This window comes from Clarias gariepinus, chromosome 2 (assembly GCF_024256425.1).
Source record: "Clarias gariepinus isolate MV-2021 ecotype Netherlands chromosome 2, CGAR_prim_01v2, whole genome shotgun sequence".
NCBI classification, from domain to species: Eukaryota; Metazoa; Chordata; class Actinopteri; order Siluriformes; family Clariidae; genus Clarias; species Clarias gariepinus.
In genome coordinates, this window is record NC_071101.1 from 27,130,505 (window position 1) to 27,139,009 (window position 8,505).

Below are 8,505 nucleotides of genomic sequence, written 5' to 3' on the forward strand. Positions count from 1 at the left end.
ATTCATTTATTATGTAGATTTGGTAAATGAAGTTAGAAATGGTTTATTTTTAAACACTTTGGTGACTTCCAGTCTAGCGGGCTAGGCAATGGCAGCATAGAACAACAGGGTCCCGACATTAAGCAAAAAAAAGTGCCTGATACGACTCGACTTAAGCGAGTAAAAGTGCTTAAGCAAGTGCAGATGCATAGGGCTTACAAAAATGCCTAAAATAGGTAAGAAGACTTTACACAACCTATAGAATGTGATGAAGAGGAAGGCCAGTTGTCAGCCAACAGCAACATGGAGGATGAAAACCCTCCACATTCGGATGGGCGGGGGGGCAGTCTGGGTTTAATTTTGTGAAGTAGCTAAGAGAATTTAGGAAGGACTCCAAGCATTAACTAAACAGCATAAGAGAGGGGTGGTAACAAAGTTTACAAAAGAGTGGAAAAAGTAGAAGAGTAAGTCGGGTTGGCCGAGGCTTGGATTCAGCAATTGGCAGATGTTTTCACAGAGTTGGTGAAATTCCAAAAGCAAATGGAGGACAAAATGACCAATTCAGGTGATTGGAATCATTTCATGATACATGGAGAAATTAAGGAAGTTAAAGAAAATGCAACAATCAACAACCATTTTTGATGAAGATTTGTTAATAAAAGGTTTTGCGCTTCCCTCTTCAACTGTGTTTAATATGGAGCGATTACACCAAGCTTCTCTGCCTAAAAAGCAGAAAAAAATGGACAAGTGTAAGGATTTATGTGACTTTGAGATGGGCCAGATGGCTAGACGACTGGATCAGAGCAACTTCAAAACCGCAGCTCTTGTGGGACGTTCCCGTTCTGCAGTTTTCAGGACATACCAAAAATGGTCCAAGGAAGCAACACCGGTGAACATGATGGGGACACGGGTGGCCAATGATGCATGTGGGGAGTAAAGACTAGCTTGTGTTACAAGAAAAGCTAATGTAGCTGAAATTTCTGAAAAATGTTGGTGGTTCAGATAGAAAGGTCTCAAAAACCAACAGTGCAGGTCAAGGTGCCCATGCTGTCCTACATCTGCCTACAGTGGGCATGTGAGCATCAGAACTGGATTACCGAGCACTAGAAAATGATTGCCTTGCCTAATGAATTACATTTTTTATTAATTTATTTATTAATAAATTTTTTCACATCAAGTGGATGACTGTGTGTGCGTGTCGCTTACCTGGGGAACAAATGGTACCAGAATGCACCAAGGCAAGCAGGCAGAGACAGTGTTTCGACCATTTCGACAGTGTTCTGCTGGGAAACCCTGGGTTCTGCCCTCCATGTGACACATACCACTTACCCAAACATTGTGGCTGACCAACTACACCCCTTACTTGAATGCAGTGGCCCCTTTTAGTAGGAGTGCGCTGCCAAACTGCAAACATAGTTCAACAATTTAAACAGTTTTAGGAACACAACAAGTTTGTTGATGTTGACTTTCCAAATTCTCCAGATCTCAATCCATTTGAGCATTTGTGGGATATGCTGGAAAAACAAGTCTGATCCATCCAAGCCCTACTTTGCAACTTAAAGGACTTATAGGATCTGCTACTGACAGCTTGGTGACAGATACCACAGCACACCTTCAGAGGTCGATGCCTCAATGGGTCAGGGCTGTTTTGGTGACAAAATGGAGACTGACTTATTAGGATATATAATATTAGGAGGGTAGTCATGATGTTATGGCTGATCGGTGTTTTTACTAGGTTAATTCTAGAAGGTTAAAAATTAAAGCCATAGGGTCAGAGGATCAGGTCGGGAAACCCTATACTAGACATATGGAACCATACATCAGCTTAAAAGTTGAAGACGGCCCTTTTTGACTGGCTTGAGGAAAGCTCTTCTCCCTCAAAACTCGTATTCTTTTCTAAATTAGAAGTCACTAATGTTTTAGGTGAATATTTTATTTGTTTTGTTGCTGAGGTGTTGGTCTATGTTTGAGATGTACTGTTGCTTCTAGCACTCAGGGTGCAGAACGTGATTTACATATCGGCGTTAGGGGACACAGATCGTGCTTAAAATCTCACAAAGTACCGAGCCAATCAGATTAACCACTTATAAATTAAATGGTCTCGGAAACCCAAGAAAAAGGAGGAAATTTATGGCAAAATAAAAAAAAAAGCAGGGAGTAAAAGTGGCTTTTCTCCAAGAGACCCATTTAATAAAATTGGAAAACAAAAAGCTTGTGAGATGGAGCTAGCTTCGTGGTTCAGGCTCCTGTGGCAATTTTAATCACTATTAATCTTATCTGTGCATGTACTTCGGTAAAGTAAGATACAAGATGAAGAGCTGTATTAATTCTGGGGTAATTACTAGTTAAAGTTCCTTTTTCTTGTTGTTTTTTGTCTCCTCCAGGTTCTGGATGTTAATTTTAGAAATCCAAGGTATCCTGGTTTAGAGAGGTGATTTTGTTAGACCCAACCTTGGAAACATCAAAACCCTACTGTTCTAGATTACAAAAGCGCATAAAACAACTAAGGGAGAAGCCTAGCACTCTCAGACATTTCCCAGATCTAGTCCCAAACTAAAGGGAATATATGGATGTTTTTTCTCAAGCACATTCTGTATATTAAAGGCTTGACTATATTTTTATGCTTCATTGAGATTTACAGGGTGATAAGATACAGTATTGGGATTATGTCCTTGTCAGATCACTCCCCAGTTAATATGGACTTAATACTAGATTCTGGAAAAAGAAGCACAATTTGATGATTGTTCAGAAAATAACAATAAGGAAGGAAGATACAAGTGTTGGGAGGGGGGTCTTTATTATGATATTAATAATAGCAAGCCTACCCCAAAATACTCTAAATTAGAAAATAAGAAGGGAAGTATAAAGGAAAAAATTTAACTAAATTAAAAACATTTTTAAGACGAGCATTATGAAGTGAAGAGGTTTAGACAAATACTTGAATTCAAAAAAGGCAAAAAGCAGAAAACAGTTTTTAAAATAAAGGACCCCATAACTAATGTCATGCACAATTAGTGAAATAATTTTCATCGATCACTAAATTTTTTTTTATAAAAATGTATATACACAATTGATGACCACTGAAACTAGATTTTTTTTTGAGATATACCAAAAGTAAAACCCAATATTGTGGCCATTAGGACCAGATTATTATTTTTTTTATCAGAATGGTACAAAGAAAACAAAGACTTTTTTTTTGACAGAGACGGTAATTTTAATATTACCAAAGGAAACGTCGACATAAAAGTAGATTTTTATGTCTGTCTAACCAGAAGTCTCTTCCAGCTGCTGAATGTATTGCGGCTTCCAAGAAGCCAACCACTGCCACTTGTTCTGGGCCTGTTAAAAACAAATCCATTTACAATTTATCAATTTACAAATAAGTAGTGATAATATTTTGTGGGAAAATGGTACTTTTAATTGGTATAAACTCCTGTTTGGGTTTCCACAGTCAGTCTTTATTGAACATAAAATCAAACAGTCTGTTAGGAATGTTAGTGTAGCTGCTAGAAAGTATGTAACAGAGAATTGGAATAAGTCAGACACTCTATCTATAAAATCTTTGAACTGAAAAAATAAATCACTTTCTCCACAAGGCTTCAGGAATATAAAATTTGGAAGAAATGATAATGATACCTTTCTCTGAGAGGCCCTTGTTTTCTATAAGTTACTCTTTATTTCTTAAATGTCTCAATTCTACAATAATTTGTCTAATAAATCACTGCACCCCATGATAAACATTTATGTTATGAGTTATGTGGTTTTAAAAAGTTGGTTCACTTTAAAGATATTCATTTACATACAAGTATGTAAATAACAGATATGATCCGTAATATACTGTAAATTGAAAATAAAAATTCATTGGCATAGTGGTGCTACTTTGTTTACATAAATTACACAAAGAACCGTTATATTAAAAGTTTGACTGATTTATTACAAAAGGCTTTGTTTTTAAAGGTAGTGGTCATGGTTTTTATTTTTTTTCTGCTTTTTCCCCCCCATGTCTTAGTGGCCTAGTCCTCCACCACTTTCCCATAATTTAAGTAAAAAGAAAATTTCAAACACACCCCACAGAAATGTAAATTCCTCCAAAATACATTTACTTATCGTTGTTTCTCTTCTCTGTTGATCATTCTATAGTCACTGATTGTCTAATTATGTATTCAACACTTCCCACAAGCTCTGTAAAAAAGAACAGTGTAGTTGTAGTGACATCGTTTTCCTCTGTGTGCTGTTGGTTTAGTGTGTTGTGCCGTCTATGTAGTAACTTTTTAAAACACATTTTAAGTGAGCCATACATACAGTATTTTTGTAAGTCTAAAATTACTAAATGTACTGTGTACATTTCAAAATATTGAATATTGTGTCCCTTCGCAGTACTTCATGTATTAGGTCATGAAAGAGATGTCTTCTCCCCCGACCCCCACCCCCCCACCCCCCAATCACTGTGCTATGAAGCAGATTTATTGTGTGTCATATACGTAAAACTCAAATAGTTCAATTAGACCAGGAAAAAAACTAAACCAACAAACAGAAGAAGCTTTTTATACAGGCTGATGATTTGCAACATGCAAAGTCCAAACTAAATAGTAACTCTGATTTTAGAGTGAACGAATGTGTTTTTACCTCATGGTGTAGAGACATAGGTTTCACACTACATCTAGTTAAAGAGCAATTAAATGACACCTTTTTATTTTGTACAATATGGCAGCAGAACACTTTTTGGACAAATTATTGAAGTTTTATGTGCCCGATTTATTCCTCTTTTTAAGTTTTGAGTTGGTACACCACGTCATAAGCAAAAACCGATCAAAAACAGCATGTCTGCACAGGCCATCATTGCAAGAACTACATAAAATGTGTAGTATGTTATGCATACATTCTATGTTCCGGTGAATTGTGCTCTTTTTATTGGAAGTACTTTTGTGCCTTTAAAGAACCGTCCCCCCTTACTTCTAAAGTATCGTTTTTAACTAAATAAACCCTTGGGTTTAGGTTCCACTTTCAAAGAAACCAAAATTCATTTAAATTCCATGTTTAACTGTCTTGTGAACATGTCGTCTAATCCAAATGCAGAGATGCATTCGAGTTTTCTGTCATGAAACTGCTATGCAGCTACACCACTTTATTTGTACTGTTGATTGCTTTTATGATTTGCTAGAACAAGGTACAGAGCAAAACAGAACACAGAAAAAAAAATTCAGCGTGTGTGAAATGGGGTTAATGGCAATCATAGAGCTTTCATCACTCATCACTTTCATCACTGCTGCAGTTTGTTTTCTGTCTGAGTGTTTTTTTTTTCCGAGTTAATTTTCCTCATACGCAGTTTTCCTATGGTTGGTTTGTTTGTGAATATTACTTACCCTAGAAGTTACAGGGATAACGGTTTATTTTTTCGTCCATGTGAAGTAACAACAGTTAACACAACTATATTTGTTTTTTGCTTTAAACCAGTAAACTCTTGAATTTGTATACTCTTGCAGTTCTATTTCTGTAAAATGTGCTGCTATCTGTATGAAATAAAGTTAGATCTGAAGTTGTTCTTTGTGTGTCTTTTAGGTTAACTGATTATAGAAACTAACGATCGATCACAAGGCTTCCCTCCAATCATCATTACTTTAGACTTAATCTAGTGTATATGTTTCCACCTTCTCAAGATGATTTCAGCACACAGTCATTGTCGTTTTAACCAGAATAAAATTTCAGTGCAAAGTGTGGAAGATAAATCTGGAAACAGGATCTTCACAATTTTATTTGTAGAAGTTCTACAGATGGAGAAATTCAAGCAAAGTTTTTGATGATGTATTACAACCATTTGTGTCATTTGTGTGTGAACCATTTTAGATAGGTTTAGCTTATTGTATGAGAATACTTATCTATTGTGAGACTTGCATACCCATGTCTGGTACCCTAGCACAGAATGCATTCACATACGGCATATCAAGAATCAGCACAAAGAGAATGGAAAAGATTTTAGGGATAAGAGAAAGTAATGGGAACTTCAATAATTCTACATCGCATTATTCTGAGTGTTATCTGTAGGACGTTATGCTATATCAGTTTGTTTTTAAATGACCACTATGAGATAAAGCAATAATAATATATTGTGGGTTGTCAAGTTTTCTGTGTGTATATTAGGGTTAAAATGACAGTTTGTCCAATGATGGCAGCAAAAGTGTATAATGAATAGCTTCCTATGGAATCCTGGTTTTGTCATGTTTTAAACTCTATAACTATAATTTCCAACTGCTTTGACCAAACTTTGAACAAGGCAGAAGACCTGGCTCTCTGGTGTGAGGTAAGTTTTTTGAGGGATGCATACAAATTGAGCATAAATTTGCAAGAGAGATTTGGAGATATGCAGTTGATTCTCTATGGAGTAAGCACAGGACCAATTCTTTTCATTATTTTTAATCAAATAGTAATAATAGACATTTTTGAGTACTTTAATGTAACTTGTTTTATTTTCTGAGCTGACCAAAACGATCAAGCTTGGAGTCAGGGGCACAAAGAGGTTCGGCAAATAAATAAAAAAACTCATATTGTGCCAAGATTGATGTAGTTCCATAGTGCATGGGAAACATGGCTGAACGTTTTAATATAATTTTCATAAGGTTGTAAAATTTGATGTTTCAGGTCCAGAAAACTGACTCTGTTAATTAAAAAAAAAAAAGTTACTGTTGTAAAAGAGACCATGCAGTGTAATATGATGATGAATTGTGATAATTTTTATTTATTTATTTGTACTCTTTTCCATATTGCAAAATAGTACCGATGGCATTAAAACACAGAATTATATACTATGCAAACAGTGTAAAACAGACAAATTGTTTTAGATTTTAGATAGAGTAGCCATTATTCTCAGCCAGCTTCCTGAAGTACTCATCTGGATGGTTTTCCAACAGTCTTGAAGGAGTTCCCATTAATTTTGCCTATTTGTGGGCGGCCAAGAGTGTGTAAAGTTTCATTGAGGTAATCGGTGGCACTTTAATAATATAAATTGTGAAACGTATTAAATTTTTTAATCGAGCATTTTTTTTACTTACCATTTAATTTTTAAAATGTTATATTCAGTGCTGTTTCTAGTCTGTTGGGTCCTAGGGAAAAATTTGCAGGATGCCTCTTCTAACAGCATGCATCACATTCATCAATATTCTAAACAACATACCATTATTAGCCTTTGGAGGGTGCAATTTATCCTCTTTTTCCTGGTACCAGAAACATAAGTAATGATCTTGTTGTAAGACAATAAAGTGATAATATTCATTACAACATCACTCCCCCTCATGTCATAATGCTTAATTGGTTAATTGTCATTATCCGCTGTCAAACTCATTTTACAGAATCATGCACAAGACGTGTAAGGAGTCACAGCATGTGAATAAGTGCTGAATGGTGTTAGGCGGGGGGAACTCTTAGGAAGGTCAATATTGGAAACTTTGCACATTGCCACTGCAATAGTTGTCAGGGGGCCCCTCTTAGCCTGGGGAGCCTCTAAGTATGTCACAATGTTAAATCAGTACAGTGGAAGGGTTGAGTCAGGAAGGGCATCTGGTGTAACAACTGTAGGAATATTCCAATATGAATTTTTCCATTAGAAATAATTAAAATGCAGATCATTCATTCCAGACACCTAAAAATGTTACCAGTATCACAAAAAAAACCATGAAAATTAACATTACTTTTGAACGCATGCCAAATTCAGTGTTGGTATCGTAGGTTGCTTCTTTAGAAACAGCTTTATTTGGCTTTCCACTAAAGGAAACAAGTTTTAAATTGCTCCCGGACATAGACACTTAGTTAGTTGGGTGTTTGGTTCAGTTCAGATTGGTACAGTTTGTATACCAAAAATATGGTTGATGTTGATTTTAATGTTTCTTAAGGAAGCAATGGATCTGCTTTATTTTTCTCTCCCTCACTCATCGTCTATACCACTTTATCCTGAATACAGGGTCGATGGTGGGCTGGAGCCTATCCCAGGAGGCTTTGGGCACTAAGGTGCACCCTGAAGGGGTACCAATCCATCGCAGGGCACACACACACACACACACACACACACACACACACACACACACACTACGGGCAATTTGGGGAACACCAATTAGACTAATCTGCATGTCTTTAGACTGTGGAAGGAAACCAGAGTACCCAGAGGAAACCCACTAAGCACGAGAACATACAAACATCACGCGCACATACCAGAGGCAGAAACAATGTTTCAACTAACCACTACGCCACTGTGCTGCCTATGTCATAAATAGAACAAATGAACAGAAACTGAATAAGTAGGTCTATCCAACAATTTAACTGTTATTGTAAATAGTTTTGTATTGACTTTTTCATAATGATTTTTGAACTGTTGAGATTTTTTATTGACAACAAGCAATATTCTGTGTAAAAAATAAAAAATCAAATAAAAAATGATTGTCCCTTTTGGCTTTCCACACGACTCCCGAGGCTCTCGCTTAAATCTGATTATTAAGGAAACGGGGTTATGACGTCACGGCTTTAAAAGCGCGGGGAGCG